Source organism: Arctopsyche grandis, unplaced genomic scaffold, assembly GCF_051622035.1.
Source record: "Arctopsyche grandis isolate Sample6627 unplaced genomic scaffold, ASM5162203v2 HiC_scaffold_360, whole genome shotgun sequence".
NCBI classification, from domain to species: Eukaryota; Metazoa; Arthropoda; class Insecta; order Trichoptera; family Hydropsychidae; genus Arctopsyche; species Arctopsyche grandis.
This window is the reverse complement of record NW_027518519.1, coordinates 10001-27500: the sequence shown is the minus strand read 5'-3', so window position 1 is coordinate 27500 and position 17500 is coordinate 10001. Positions and strand designations below refer to the sequence as shown.

Below are 17500 nucleotides of genomic sequence, written 5' to 3'. Positions count from 1 at the left end.
TCTACCGTCCGCAGGCGGCCGCGACGCCGCGGCTCCGCCGCCACCGTTTGACCGGCGACAGCGGGACAACCGCACGGCGCGTTCGACCGCCGCGACGAACGGGTCGCGGTGTTATACTGAGGGAGAAGTGCACGCGCTCCGGAGGCCCGACTGCGACGGGGCGACGGCGACGACGGACGAACCGTCGCCGCCGAACGCCCCGCCGCGGACCCGCGCGGAACGGCGATGAATGAATCTCCCCGTTCGATCGTTCGAGTTCCACAGGTTTACCCCTGATCGGTTTCACGTACTCTTGAACTCTCTCTTCAAAGTTCTTTTCAACTTTCCCTCACGGTACTTGTTCGCTATCGGTCTCGTGGTCGTATTTAGCCTTAGATGGAGTTTACCACCCGCTTAGGGCTGCACTCTCAAGCAACCCGACTCTGGGGAGAGAGACCGTCGCGGCCGGCGACCGTCACCACGGGCCTGGCACCCTCTATGGATAAGCGGGGCCCCCTTCAAGATGGACTTGGACTGGCCGCCGTGACTAATGACCGCGCGAGTAAATTAAAATCTCCTCCCGAACGCTACATTTCCCGGCCGCCCGCCGGGGCGGCAGGATTCAGCGCTGGGCTCTTCCCGTTTCGCTCGCCGCTACTCGGGGAATCCTCGTTAGTTTCTTTTCCTCCGCTTACTGATATGCTTAAGTTCGGCGGGTGATCTCTCCTGATTTGAGGTCGACAAACAAAATTTTACATAATACGTATAATATATATAAATATATATATATATATATATGTATATATGTGTGGGAGCGCTCTCGAGCGCACGCGGAGAGTGCGAACCGGAGTGATGACGAGAACGCGCGTAAAGTCGTAAACATCGTCAACGCACGATCGCACCGAGTCGACGCGCGAAAAAACGCGCGTTTTCCCGGCGCCCGACGTCGCCGCCGCCGAAACGGCGGCGGAGACGCGGCGATCGACGCTAGAACGACGGCGTCTCTCCTCCGTCCCCTCTGCGTACGCTAAGTTTCGCTTGACTTGATCGGACTCGACACACGTACACGCGCACACACACGAGTGTGCGCGCGCGCGTCGGTGTCGAGACGCCGACATCGCTCGTCGGCCGCCGAGTTTCGGCGGCGGCCGACAGTCTGGTGCGTTATGCGTGCGCGACCCTCAAACAGGAGTGGTCCGTCGACAAAAAAAGTCTTGCTCGGACCGCAATGTGCGTTCGAAATGTCGATGCTCATGTGTCCTGCAGTTCACACTCTGACGCGCATTTAGCTGCGTTCTTCATCGACCCACGAGCCTAGTGATCCGCCGATCAGGGTAATCATTTAAAAAAATTAGTTTCAAAAATAAGTAACGTAAGTTTGTTTTTTCTGTTTGAAAAAAAAAATTGTGCGCGCGTCTCTTGACGCGCACTCCCACAACAAGTGTTTGTGCGTGTTAAAAACGTTCGTTTGTGTGCGTATAGTGAATAGAATTTAAACACTCTACACGAAACGTACATATTTAATGGTACACAGGAAATGATCCTTCCGCAGGTTCACCTACGGAAACCTTGTTACGACTTTTACTTCCTCTAAATGATCAAATTCGGTCAAACTTTCCGACGCGTCGGATGCCCACAAAGTGGCTTCCGCGCACCAGTCCGAAGACCTCACCAAATCATCCATCGGTAGTAGCGACGGGCGGTGTGTACAAAGGGCAGGGACGCAATCAACGCGAGCTGGTGACCCGCTTTTACTAGGAATTCCTCGTTCATGGGGGAGAATTGCAAACCCCAATCCCTATCACGAAGGGGTTTCAACGGGTTACCCGGGCCGTTAGGCCAAGGAGGACACGCTGATCCCTTCAGTGTAGCGCGCGTGCGGCCCAGGACATCTAAGGGCATCACAGACCTGCTATTGCTCAATCTCGTGCGGCTATATATACCGCCGGTCCCTCTAAGAAGATTATCATTGTACGCCGATAGTTGAAGACCGCGCGCGCCGCCGCAGAACGACGACGCTGCCGCGGCACCTCGTGATATCGGGGGTACGTCTATTTAATAGGCTAGAGTTACGTTCGTTACCGGAATTAACCTGACAAATCGCTCCACCAACTAAGAGCGGCCATGCACCACCACCCACCGAATCGAGAAAGAGCTGTTAATCCGTCAATCCTTCCAGTGTCCGGGCCTGGTGAGTTTTCCCGTGTTGAGTCGAATTAAGCCGCAGGCTCCACTCCTGGTGGTGCCCTTCCGTCAATTCCTTTAAGTTTCAGCTTTGCAACCATACTCCCCCCGGAGCCCGAAAGCTTTGGTTTCCCGGGAGCTGCCCACCGAATCAACGTAAAAAACTTCGGCGGATCGCTGGCTGGCATCATTTATGGTTAGAACTACAGCGGTATCTAATCGCCTTCGAACCTCTAACTTTCGTTCTTGATTAATGAAAACACCTTTGGCAAATGCTTTCGCTTTAGTCCGTCTTGCGACGATCCAAGAATTTCACCTCTAACGTCGCAATACGAATGCCCCCAGTTGTCCCTATTAATCATTACCTCTGGTATCAGAAAGCCAACAAAACAGAACCGAGGTCCTATTCTATTATTCCATGCGCACAATATTCAGGCAAATGTAAGCCCGCTTTGAGCACTCTAATTTGTTCAAAGTAAACAGCCGCGAGGGCCCGCCTCGACGCGCCGCCTGCCCGTGAGGACCGACGACGACGTGCCGGCGGAAGACACGCACCGGCGAGAAGCCCCGCTGACGCGCCTGTCGTACCGCAATCGGTAGACCGACGCCGCAGGACACAATTTCAACTACGAGCTTTTTAACCGCAACAACTTTAGTATATGCTATTGGAGCTGGAATTACCGCGGCTGCTGGCACCAGACTTGCCCTCCAATGGATCCTCGTTAAAGGATTTAAAGTGTAATCATTCCGATCACGAGGCCTCATAAGAGTCCCGTATCGTTATTTTTCGTCACTACCTCCCCGTGCCGGGAGTGGGTAATTTGCGCGCCTGCTGCCTTCCGTGGATGTGGTAGCCGTTTCTCAGGCTCCCTCTCCGGAATCGAACCCTGATTCCCCGTTACCCGTGACAACCATGGTAGTCGCATAAACTACCATCGACAGTTGATAAGGCAGACATTTGAAAGATGCGTCGCCGGTGCTAGACCGTGCGATCGGCTCAAAGTTATCTAGAGTCATCTCTGAGTGCGGCGGACGCGAGCAAGCCCGCGATCCGCCGATTGGTTTTTGATCTAATAAAAGCATTCCTTCCGTCACCGGTCGGAACTTCGTTTGCATGTATTAGCTCTAGAATTGCCACAGTTATCCAAGTAACTGTGTACGATCTAAGGAACCAAAACTGATATATTGAGCCATTCGCGGTTTCACCTTAATTCGGCTTATACTGAGACTTGCATGGCTTAGTCTTTGAGACAAGCATATGATTACTGGCAGGATCAACCAGGGAGCTGCGCGCTTGTGTCGCGTAGTAGCGCAGTATATACAACGGCGTGAGCCGTTCGTACACATGCGTACATACACGTACATACTCTGATGAGCACCGTCCGGCCGGCGTAACCCGACGCGGACGACGTCGCATGATCTCCTTGAATGTTATTATTATTTAAAACATCACGGTATATATATTATATATATATGTATACAAGTTTATACACATGCATACAGTGACACACGCATGCATACGTATCATACGTATGCACATACATACATACATACATATTTTAAGAATACATAGTGTGTGTGCGCATGTGTAATTTTTTTTTTATATATATACAAAAACATATATACAAACATGATATTTTAACGTATATACAGAAAGTTCGACCGTCAATTCGAGAAAAGCACGCGTCGGACTCGTTCGAAACGAGCTGACGAAGTTCGTGTGAGAGCGACGAATCGCTCTCTTCTCTTATAATTCTGTGTCTCTGCTCGCGCGGAACTAGAGAGTGCACGATATTACTGTTCAAACGTATGCGCGCTTTTCTCATTCAAAAACGAGTGGGCGGCGCCGCATATGTCTTTACGGTTAACGCGTTGTTGCGCGGACGCCTTCTGACGAAGGCCGCGATCGCGTACGCGTTGACGTTGAGTATCGGACGAGCGACTATCAGCATGTATTCACACAGGTCGTATCGCCGGCTCGTTGTACAGTGGGTGGTATGAACTAGAGCTGCGAATGTTTCACGTACCGTTACGCTATTTTGCGAGAGAAATAATAAACAAAAAAATAATGGGGATAGTTTGCGTTTTGGCGGGGTGTGCGAAGGGGTTAAGACAAGAAATGATATTTTTTTTAAAAAAATTTAAGAAAAAAAAAATTTTTAAAAAAAAATTTCGAAGAAAAATAAATATACATATATATTTTTTAAAATATATTTGTTGTTATTAAATTATTATAGATATATATGTGAGAACTGATATTTTTTTTTAAAAATTTAAGAATAAAATATTTTTTTAAAAAATAATTTTGAGGAAAAATAAATATATATATTTTTTGATATGTTTGTTGTTTTTAAATTATTATAGATTATACATATATGTATGAACTGATATCTTTTTTTTTTTTTTAATTTAAGAATAAAATATTTTTTTAAAAAATAATTTTTAGGAAAAATAAATATTTATATTTTTTAATATGTTTGTTGTTTTTAAATTATTATAGATTATACATATATGTAAGAACTGATATCTTTTTTTTTTTAATTTAAGAATAAAATATTTTTTTAAAAAATAATTTTTAGGAAAAATAAATATATATATTTTTTAATATGTTCGTTGTTTTTAAATTATTATAGATTATACATATATGTAAGAACTGATATCTTTTTTTTTTAAATTTAAGAATAAAATATTTTTTTAAAAAATAATTTTGAGGAAAAATAAATATATATATTTTTTGATATGTTTGTTGTTTTTAAATTATTATAGATTATACATATATGTAAGAACCAGTGGCGTGCGGTCCATGGATGCGGTGGATGCGGCGCATCCCCTATAACTTTAAAAAGCCAAGAGTATTTTTAATAAATATTTGAATTTCGCTTCGATGTATTCTTAGTGATGTACGTGATTATGATGTAGTATATGATATATATTTCACATATCACGTGTTTTTTGTTACATGATGCATTATATAGGATCTTTTGATAATTTTTATTAAGGATTCGCATAGGCCGCATTCGCATAGGCCGGCCACAGGCGAGTGACGCTGGCGAGTAGACGCTGAGTGAAGTGCGCGCGCGTCATGGATTCGGAGTCAAGACCGATCCCATTTGCGCATGCGCACTATGAGGCTGTCTTATTCGCGCGGACGCGTTGACACTTGTTTAACCTCTACGGTGGATTCGGTTTCTCTGTTTGCTTATCTATTGAGTTTCACTTGGAAGCCGCTGTTGATCGATATTTCCGCACGCTACGCCCCAAGTTATTTATCAAAAAGCTAGCCGATTCATTTCTTTAGACGAAGTTAATCATTTATACTGTAAGTTGGTTATTTTTTACTTTTGAATTAAGTTTTCATTTAAATTAGTTTCGTCTAACTTTATTTTTAGTTTACTGTTCCACTACTTACGAGTTTTCATTATTGCCTTTAATATGGATATCGAAAATAACAATGAGAGTGGACTTGTCGTCGAGATCAATAATAATTGCAATTGTTTAATTGAAAATGTGCTGAAAAGAAGATTTGCTTCTCTCCCATTTAATGAAAAGGAGATTATTGTTAAGAGCCCCAAACCCACACCAATATTAAATATTCAGTCTAAAACAAAAACATTTAAAAGGTATTTTAACACAGAAACATACGAAAAAATTTCATGGATTTGTGGATGTGCTCACTTAACGAAATTATTCTGTTGGCCATGTATTTTATTTTCTCAAGAAGTGAATGTCTGGAGTAAATTTGGATTTTCTGACCTAAACAATTTAAGTAAATCGCGCAAGAGACATGAATGTTCTCAAGCTCACATATGTTCTGCTGCTCAATTTAAAAAATTTGGAAAGGGACCTCGTATAGAAAATTTTTTAAGTGCTCAATTTAAAGCAAATATTGAAATGCACAACAAAGAAGTTACTGCAAATAGATACATTTTGTCGAAATTAATAAGCGCGATCTGTTTTTTAGCAAAACAAGAACAACCTTTACGAGGACATTTTGAACACCAGGAATCGGAAAATAGAGGGAATTATATTGAGTTGCTGTATCTGTTGAGTGAATCAGACATAAAATTGAAAACTCATTTAGATAACTCTACGGTGTTTACTGGACTATCGAACCATATACAAAATGACTTGGTATCCGCAATATCAAAAGTCTTGCTAGATGAGATTAAAACTGAAATACGTGCATCAAAATTTGTTTCCATAATTGTGGACGAATCTACAGATATCAGTCGCAAAGCTCAGCTATCTACTATTTTTAGATATGTAGATGAAAACAATGAAATTCAGGAGAGATTTGTTGGATTTGTCGATGTTAGTCCCAATAGAACAGCTAATGCTCTTTTTCAGCACATACGTGAGACCTTGGAAGAATTTGGTTGTTTGGACAAATTAATTGCACAAACGTACGATGGAGCGGCTGTAATGTCCGGGGAGCATAATGGAGTGCAACGAAAAATTCGAGATATTTGTCCTAATTCTTTATTTGTCCATTGTTACGCTCACAGATTGAATTTAGTTTTGTCGCAATCTGTTAAACATATATCCGGATGCAAACGTTTTTTCAGCCGTATGTTGTCATTTTCAACTTTTTTTTGTAAGTCTTCAAGAAGAATTTCCCTTCTCGATTGTCAAATAAAAAAACGATTTCCCACTGCTGCCCCTACACGATGGAACTACAATAGCAAAATTTTAAATATGATATTAGAATATCAAACAGAATTAATGGAAATATTTAATCAAATAATTAATGATGAAGACGAATGGGATACTGATGCTGTCATAAATGCTGAAGTCCTTCATCGTTATTTAAAAGAGTTTGAATTCAATTTCAATTTGCATTTATTTTCTGCAATATTTAATTCGGCAGATTTTTTATTTGAAATTTTACAAAAAAAAACCTTTGACATATCGTATTGCGTAAGTGAAATTAAAAAATTTGTAAAATATTTAGATAACAAAAAAGAAGATTTTGATTCATTGTGGAACAAAGTAATAACTAAAAATTTTAATAGAAAAAGAAAATATGCTGAATGTGAAGAAGATGTGAAAACAACGTATAAACTTCACTATTCTGAAATTTTAGAAACTCTTTCAGTAAATACAACCAATCGATTTCGAGATATCGAAAATTTAAAATTTCTCGAATTTTTTAACGTCAAAAAATTTAAAGAATATGAAAATAATTTTCCAGATTTCCTATTTAAATCACTCCACCTAACTTATGGAAAATACTTTGATTTTATGAAATTAAAAAGCGAATTAATTTACATGTACTCAACGCAAGATTTTCATTTGAAATCTATAAATGACGTAAAGGAATTAATTGTGAAAGATGATCTAATAGACGTTTTGGAACAAGTATTTAGTTTAATACAATTAATTTGTACGATACCTTCCACGAGCGCATCGGCTGAACGATCATTTTCGACTATGAAAAGAATTAAAACGTTCACCAGAAGTAGTCAAAGTGAAGAAAGACTCTCTGGTCTTGCTTTAATTGCAATCGAAAAGAAAATAATGTCAAATTTAAAAAACAATAAAAAATTCTATGATGCGGTTATCGATGAATTTTGTAAAAAGGAACGAAGAATAAAATTAAATTTTAAAAAATAAATTGGTCGGTTTTTTTTTTCAAACAAGGGACAGCATCCCTTGTTTGAAAAGTCACCGCCCGCCACTGGTAAGAACTGATATCTTTTTTTTTTTAATTTAAGAATAAAATATTTTTTTAAAAAATAATTTTTAGGAAAAATAAATATATATATTTTTTAATATGTTCGTTGTTTTTAAATTATTATAGATTATACATATATGTAAGAACTGATATCTTTTTTTTTTAAATTTAAGAATAAAATATTTTTTTAAAAAATAATTTTTAGGAAAAATAAATATATATATTTTTTAATATGTTTGTTGTTTTTAAATTATTATAGATTATACATATATGTAAGAACTGATATCTTTTTTTTTTTTTAAATTTAAGAATAAAATATTTTTTTAAAAAATAATTTTTAGGAAAAATAAATATATATATTTTTTAATATGTTTGTTGTTTTTAAATTATTATAGATTATACATATATGTAAGAACTGATATCTTTTTTTTTTAAATTTAAGAATAAAATATTTTTTTAAAAAATAATTTTTAGGAAAAATAAATATTTATATTTTTTAATATGTTTGTTGTTTTTAAATTATTATAGATTATACATATATGTAAGAACTGATATCTTTTTTAATATATTTGTTATATACACACACACACGTGTGTGTGTGTGTGTGTGTGTGTGTGTGTGTGTGTGTGTGTCTACATATACATATATTTATACATACATATAACAATACACTACATATAATAAACAATATTTATGCATAAATATTAGAATGTTAACTTTTTAGTTGTATCGTCGTGACAACATTTGAAAAATCCCTCCATCGTCTTTATATTTCATTATATTACAAGATAAAAATTAAAATTAAAATAAATGTACACACACATGTGTATCTATGTGTGAGTATATATTTATACATACACAATTCATACATGTAACAATATTTATGCATTCATTTTTAGTGACGTTAACATTAGAATAACATTAGATTACTAACAAAATTAAATTAAATTTGTAAATTAGAAACGATCAGTGGATCAGTAGCTATCAAAATAGATATACGATGTTCAATTATGTTCACACACTTGTTCAATTATGTTCACAATACAAGTGTGTGCGCGCTTCCGTCGAGACGCCGACGTCGCCGAGTGAAATTTTATTCATCCAAAAAATAAATAAAATCATATGTGTACATTATACATACATACATGCATGCATACGTACATACACACATAAATGTATAAGAATTGTAAATAGGTTTTAGACCTCTTTTTCCTATTATGCTATAACGTTAACATTAGAATAATATAAGACTATGATTACTAACAAAATTAAATTAAATTTGTAAATTAGAAACGATCAGTGGATCAGTAGCTATCAAAATAGATATACGATGTTCAATTATGTTCACACACTTGTTCAATTATGTTCACAATACAAGTGTGTGCGCGCTTCCGTCGAGACGCCGACGTCGCCGAGTGAAATTTTATTCATCCAAAAAATAAATAAAATCATATGTGTACATTATACATACATACATGCATGCATACGTACATACACACATAAATGTATAAGAATTGTAAATAGGTTTTAGACCTCTTTTTCCTATTATGCTATAACGTTAACATTAGAATAATATAAGACTATGATTACTAACAAAATTAAATTAAATTTGTAAATTAGAAACGATCAGTGGATCAGTAGCTATCAAAATAGATATACGATGTTCAATTATGTTCACACACTTGTTCAATTATGTTCACAATACAAGTGTGTGCGCGCTTCCGTCGAGACGCCGACGTCGCCGAGTGAAATTTTATTCATCCAAAAAATAAATAAAATCATATGTGTACATTATACATACATACATGCATGCATACGTACATACACACATAAATGTATAAGAATTGTAAATAGGTTTTAGACCTCTTTTTCCTATTATGCTATAACGTTAACATTAGAATAATATAAGACTATGATTACTAACAAAATTAAATTAAATTTGTAAATTAGAAACGATCAGTGGATCAGTAGCTATCAAAATAGATATACGATGTTCAATTATGTTCACACACTTGTTCAATTATGTTCACAATACAAGTGTGTGCGCGCTTCCGTCGAGACGCCGACGTCGCCGAGTGAAATTTTATTCATCCAAAAAATAAATAAAATCATATGTGTACATTATACATACATACATGCATGCATACGTACATACACACATAAATGTATAAGAATTGTAAATAGGTTTTAGACCTCTTTTTCCTATTATGCTATAACGTTAACATTAGAATAATATAAGACTATGATTACTAACAAAATTAAATTAAATTTGTAAATTAGAAACGATCAGTGGATCAGTAGCTATCAAAATAGATATACGATGTTCAATTATGTTCACACACTTGTTCAATTATGTTCACAATACAAGTGTGTGCGCGCTTCCGTCGAGACGCCGACGTCGCCGAGTGAAATTTTATTCATCCAAAAAATAAATAAAATCATATGTGTACATTATACATACATACATGCATGCATACGTACATACACACATAAATGTATAAGAATTGTAAATAGGTTTTAGACCTCTTTTTCCTATTATGCTATAACGTTAACATTAGAATAATATAAGACTATGATTACTAACAAAATTAAATTAAATTTGTAAATTAGAAACGATCAGTGGATCAGTAGCTATCAAAATAGATATACGATGTTCAATTATGTTCACACACTTGTTCAATTATGTTCACAATACAAGTGTGTGCGCGCTTCCGTCGAGACGCCGACGTCGCCGAGTGAAATTTTATTCATCCAAAAAATAAATAAAATCATATGTGTACATTATACATACATACATGCATGCATACGTACATACACACATAAATGTATAAGAATTGTAAATAGGTTTTAGACCTCTTTTTCCTATTATGCTATAACGTTAACATTAGAATAATATAAGACTATGATTACTAACAAAATTAAATTAAATTTGTAAATTAGAAACGATCAGTGGATCAGTAGCTATCAAAATAGATATACGATGTTCAATTATGTTCACACACTTGTTCAATTATGTTCACAATACAAGTGTGTGCGCGCTTCCGTCGAGACGCCGACGTCGCCGAGTGAAATTTTATTCATCCAAAAAATAAATAAAATCATATGTGTACATTATACATACATACATGCATGCATACGTACATACACACATAAATGTATAAGAATTGTAAATAGGTTTTAGACCTCTTTTTCCTATTATGCTATAACGTTAACATTAGAATAATATAAGACTATGATTACTAACAAAATTAAATTAAATTTGTAAATTAGAAACGATCAGTGGATCAGTAGCTATCAAAATAGATATACGATGTTCAATTATGTTCACACACTTGTTCAATTATGTTCACAATACAAGTGTGTGCGCGCTTCCGTCGAGACGCCGACGTCGCCGAGGGAAATTTTATTCGTCTAAAAAATAAATAAAATCATATGTGTACATTATACATACATACATGCATGCATACGTACATACACACATAATTGCTCATCGGTAATCTCGTTCCGGAGAGATATTAGTCATTTATCATTATTTAGACTAACCATTTGTGCTGGAACCTTCCATTGTTTAAAATTATTTCTGCACATGAGTATACAATATTGTTTACAGCGTCCCAAATATTATATCCGGTTCAAAAATGCTCTCTCTCTCCTCTGTCAATCGTTTCGATAGCCTGTAAAGGTCAATAACAAATCTTTGAAGTTTGGTTAAAGTTTAGATAAAAAGCTTATAACAATAATATGACTTTATCACCGTCGAACACAAAAAAAAATTGTAATAACGGCGTTAAGACGTTTGTGATTTATTGATAAACTACATTCACAATTACAGATAACATGTGTTAATTGTTAATTGTTATCATACTCACCCTAATATTCCAGTGAACTGTGCAAATAATGACCGGACGTGAGCGGGCTCGAAGTCGGTGTTTTCAGTTGTTAATTTCGAACAAAATGCATTTGAGAGTAGGCCACCACAGTACGATATTGTGTATCTGAAATATATGAATATACATAGCCATGAAATTGGTATGTGAATGTGGCCATTTGAACTTTTCGATCGTGTGATTGAAACGTCAAGTTTTATTGATAAATGATATTAACAATTAGATACAACCAAACTAAACTAAACTACACTAGACTACACTAGACTACACTACACTACAACCAAACTAGACTGCACCACAGTTGAAACGACACTAACTAACCTGAGATCGGCGGAGCTAACGTCAGACGCGCGAGTCGGGGGAAATCCCGCGCCGCGCGTCTCCACTGGGGTTGACTGGATTTGGCCGTAATCAATATGATCATAGTCGACCAGCACTTCGTTTACGTACATATACGTATCAATAATATATATTACAATATTATTATTAATGTATTACATATCATATTATAACATCGTTTTAATTATTTATAACACAACGCGAGATGTTCGGCGATGGAATATTATATGGAGAGTGTCATTGACTGATTATTTCTATGACAACACAGTCCCCGTCGGCGTTGACGACAGCTTGAATCGATGTATTAATACCATGTAAAAAATAAAATAAGGCGAAATAAGAAGAGGTCTGTAAAAAAAAAGTAGTTTCATCCCAACCCGTTGAGCGCTTTGGTGGATAATTAGAAAGCCTCGTAAAAAGCTCGTAAAAGAACATACAGAGCGTGAAGCCTACAAAAAGCTTGTAACATATCTACTTTTATTTATTTATTTAAATAGGCACACATACAGAATAAAATATAAAAAGAAAGTTGTATAGTGAGACAAAAAATAATAATAAACACAGACAAAAATATAATATTCCATTTACGGTGAGAACCACATGGTGATATAAAAAAGTAAAATAAAGGAGGTATGTAATTACAAAAACATCAAGATTTTAAAAAAAGAAAAGAAACAGATAAAGTAAAAAAGAAAAAGAAAGACAATGAAGGTGAAGAAGCAAATCAACCACATATTATTGTCTACACCTTTGTCCTAAAAATACTAAAAGAGTCACTAAAGAGGTCAGGACAATCATCTAAGCTATCGTAAATACGGCATACACGAACGATTGCACTATTGAAAGAAGTGTTGCTTTGACAAATTGGTGGATAAAAAAGATTTGTGCATCTGGTGAATCGGGCATTAACGTTAAAGTCAATCTCACTTAAAACAGATGTGTCAAGAATACAATTAGCAATCTTATATAAAATTAACAAATCAGAAACCCTTCTGCGCTGAGACAAACTTGCAGTATGGAAAAAAGAAAGTCTGTCATTATAAGATGGTAACAGTTTTTTAAGACCAGTCTCATAGGAGAAATGGCGCAAAAAACGCTTCTGGATTGTCTCTAAATGCTCAATGGCAGCGTTAACACTAGAGGTATCTACCGCGGTATTTGATAGATCTATCCGGCCTTGGAAAACAAGAAATAGCGTTCGAACACGCGGTATTTGATAGATCTATCAAATACCGCGGTAGATACCTCTAGTGTTAACGCTGCCAATGTGAGTTTGGTAATAGGGAGACCATATGATTGAGGCATACTCCATATTACTACGAACCAAACTGTAATAGAGTAGAATCAGAGTATGGGGGTTTTTAAAGGGCTTATAAATCCCAAGAGTTTATAAGATTTAGTAACAATATGATTAATATGTTCATTAAAATTACAGTTTGGAATCCAGTATACCCAAGTCTCTGGCACAACTACTACTATTAGAGAAGTGAAAATAAATATGTATGTATGTATGTTTATTCTTCCTCCAAACATTAAATTTTAAACTTATTTATTAACTAAAACAAATGTGAAAAAATATCAGTATCAATAAATGAATTATGGAATAGATATATGTATGTAAAAAAAAAGCAACCAGTTCACCCTTCAATATTGTGAATAAATAAATCTGACATATAATAGTTCAGTATCATTTAAAGAGTTCATATTTCTTTGTAGTCATTTTGGGCGGGGGCATGGGGGGGCACTGGAGCCCCATAAAATTTAGGAATAGTGTGAATTTAGAAAAAAATAGTACGAATTCAATGATCAATCAGATACTATGGATCTATAAATGCTACGTTCATATCTTATGTTACCACTGGATACCTCGGTGGCCAATAAAATAATAATGGTATTACAATTCATCTCATGGAGCGAATTGTTAGAGAGGTCTGCCCCACTTTATTTTATCTCAGAAACAGATGTGTTACGTATGTTTTTCTGAAAGTTCGTATTTGTTGTTTGTTTTCAAGAAAGGTTTTAAATTAATATTTTAATGAATCAGTTCAATCACAACTGATCATATCTCTCAAATCTTTGTTTGCGGACGTCCAATCTCTCACAAAATAACGAGTGAGGTGGATTTAATCCTCATGTGTGACGAATTCGGTCCAAAAAAAGTTTTAGTTGTTTAATAGCATTGCGTCCTGACCAAAACCTTATCAAATCGAAGCCACATAGTACATAGAGAATACAAATATAAATTTTCAGCTTGATACGTTCAGGGGTGTGGAAAAACCCGCGGGGTCACAACTTTTTTGACTTTTCTAAATGGAAAAAATCCCACTTCTGGTTCTTTTCATCACATTGATACAAGAATTATACCTGAATCGATAAAAATAGTGGAAGAAATATCGAACAAGAGTAAACTGCCACTTCCGGCTAACGGGTGTTCACAGAATTATATATATATATATATATATATATATATATATATATATATATATATATATATATATATATATATATATATATATATATATATATATATATATAACATGGCATCCAGTTTATATGTAATGCTAGATATGAAATGTCAGTTCGATACTCCGAAAGGTTTCCGAGATAAAATAAATTATCGATCTTCTAGAGTAAAAGTAATAATTCTTGTTGAGGTTAAAATATTTAAAAAAAATATATTACGGTATAAAATTTATAATTTATATTATGTACATGTGAAAAAATTTCAGTCTGATTCGGTTAGTGGTTTGGGAGATAATTGGACTCAAAGTCTTAATACCCATAAGGGAGGTGCCATTTCTGATCAACATAATAATTAATGTAATGCAAAGGAGGTATGTAAAAAAAAAATGACGTCGTATCGATAAGAATTTCAGTTATCGATACTAAGTATCAGTTCGATAGGACAAACGGTGTTTAAAAAATCCCCAAAATACAGACACACAGACACATACATACATACATCTAGATCGTGAAAACGTTATCAGTGATCGATTTTGAGTTCGAATTTTCACATGATCACAATACTTCATCTATCGTTACGACGTACATATGCACATATGTACATATGTATGTATGTACATACATAGATAAAGTAAAAAGACAGTCGGTAGAAAATAAGTCAATTGATAGTATTTTTTTAGTGATACAGTTTGATTGACGATTTTTGTCGACGATGTAAAGATGTTTGGAAAAAAATTTTCGCCTGCAGCGCCATTTTTCCTTTTTACATAATAACTTTATAATTTATAATAAACTTTATAATAAGACCCAAATCGACCATAGATTCCACACGCTTCAACGAGACGGATCCGATGGAATATCCGTGACAATAGCGAGCGAATGTGAACGTCCATAGCTCATAATTTGCACATATACTAATATTAAAAGTTCAAGTCCTAAACTGGAACCGAACTCCAAGACAGCGTTAATATGCGCTCGAAGGAGAGAGGCCTTGCCTCTCATCCCTCACAGCAAAGAATAATTTAACGTCGTCTGCAAACAAGAGACATGGAGCATTGCGTAACACTCTAGGGAGATTATTAATGAGTATTGTAAATAGTAAAGGGCCTAAAGCGGACCCCTGAATTACACCAGATCGATTATATGTGAAGCTCGCGAGTTGTCAATGAGCTCATTATACATACATCATAGACAGATATTAATGAAGTGAGTGAGTGAATGAGTAAATACACACACACACACCCATGGACCTGTAAAGAAAAATTAACTTTTAATCTTTTAAAATTAACTTAAACGACACTGCGGCCAAACATATAAATAACACAAAAAAAAAGAAATAAACGAAAAAGAAAAAAAACACAAATAAGAAGGAAAAAAAAAGAACACGATAAACATTTTAAAATTCTAATGAAAAAAAAACAATTTTTTAAATTTTAATTAAAATAGAGGAGGTTATGTATGCAATAAAATTTGATAAATTAGTCCGGAAGAAAGTAAAAAAACTCGGATGTGACGAACCCATGACTCTATACATGTATTTGAGGAATATAAGAAAGTCAAAAAACAAACTTCGATATTGCAGCATTATGAAATACTAATAGCTATGACAGCATTTTCGATACAAATTGAGCGCAAATGTACGGAAACTTGCAAAAGACAATAGTTCTACTTATGTACATACATAGTAAAATCACTATCAGTATTATACGCGATAAATATCAAATTTTCAACTCGATAGGTTCAGGGGTGCGGACAGAATCGTGGCTACAACATTTTTGACCTTTCTACGAGCAAAAAATCCCACTTCCTGTTTATTAAATCTAATGATTTTTATTTTCAGCACATTGATACAAGAATTATAGTTGAATTTTTTCGTGAAAAGCACACTCGTTTTCATTATATTGCCATGTGGTGCTCACTGTACTTGGAATACAATATTTTAATTTTTATTTATATCTTTTTTGTCTCACTGTACTGCCTTCTTTCACTATGTATATGGGTGCCAATTTAAATAAATAAATATATGGACTAAGGGATAGATAAGTATATTTCACGGGAGCTTAGCGAGGGCAGAGAATTTCCGCCATGGTACGCTGCAACCCATTGAACGGGTGATTTAAATTTCGCATGATCACAAGAAGACTTCGTTTCTGTATGTATGTACATATTGGGACATGGTTGGACCTCAGTTACTGAAATTAATAAATGAATCGTTAGAAGTGGGATCCGTCCCGGATGCATGGAGGGTGTCTACTATTGTACCGGTACCAAAGGTTACTGGCACACATAAAGCCAGTGAAATGAGGCCCATCAATATGTTACCAATTGTTGAGAAGATGCTGGAGGAAATCGTTATGATTCAATTGAAAGAGTTCATTAGTATAAATGATTGTTTGGTTGTGGAACAGTCTGGACTTGAAGAGTGAAACATTCAACAGAAACCGCTATCCAATTGGTGGTTTCTGATTGGATGGAGGCGATGGATGAATCTAGCATGGTTGTTGGAGCAGTTTTTCTAGATTTTAAGCGAGCGTTCGAGACAGTAGATAGGAATATTTTATTACAAAAATTATATATAAGTTAGGAATAAATGGTATAGTATTAAAGTGGCTTCAATCATACTTAAATAATAGAAGGCAAATAGTAAAAATTGATAAGGTGTTATCCTCTGAATTTGTAACACCTCATGGAGTGCCGCAAGGGTCCAAATTGGGACCCTTATTATTTATATTATATATAAATGATATTGTAAGGGTAATTAAGATGTGTAATATACATTTGTTTGCAGATGATACATTGATATATATACATATATAATTGGAAAGAATGTTGATGTAATGTCTGAGATTTTAAATATAGAATTAAATTATGTGAATGACTGGTTGTGTGAAAATAAATTAAAGTTGAATGTGAATAAAGCAAAAATGGTGTGGTTGAATGGTAAAAATAAAAATATATTGAATGAAATTAGAAT

At 35.5% G+C, this 17500-nt stretch overlaps 2 non-coding genes and 1 pseudogene across 2 annotated transcripts; all 3 read right to left on the bottom strand.

Moving 5' to 3' along the window:
• Positions 1–719, bottom strand: part of LOC143922094 (large subunit ribosomal RNA) — a pseudogene marked incomplete at its 3' end in the record, with an annotated part of 3653 nt that extends 2934 nt beyond the window's left edge.
• A 435-nt stretch (positions 720–1154) lies between these two features.
• Positions 1155–1316, bottom strand: LOC143922095 (5.8S ribosomal RNA). Its single transcript, XR_013261549.1, has one exon. It is a non-coding gene; the product is annotated as a 5.8S ribosomal RNA (ribosomal RNA).
• Positions 1317–1514: 198 nt separating this feature from the next.
• Positions 1515–3448, bottom strand: LOC143922097 (small subunit ribosomal RNA). Its single transcript, XR_013261551.1, has one exon. It is a non-coding gene; the product is annotated as a small subunit ribosomal RNA (ribosomal RNA).
• Between the last annotated feature and the right edge of the window lie 14052 nt (positions 3449–17500).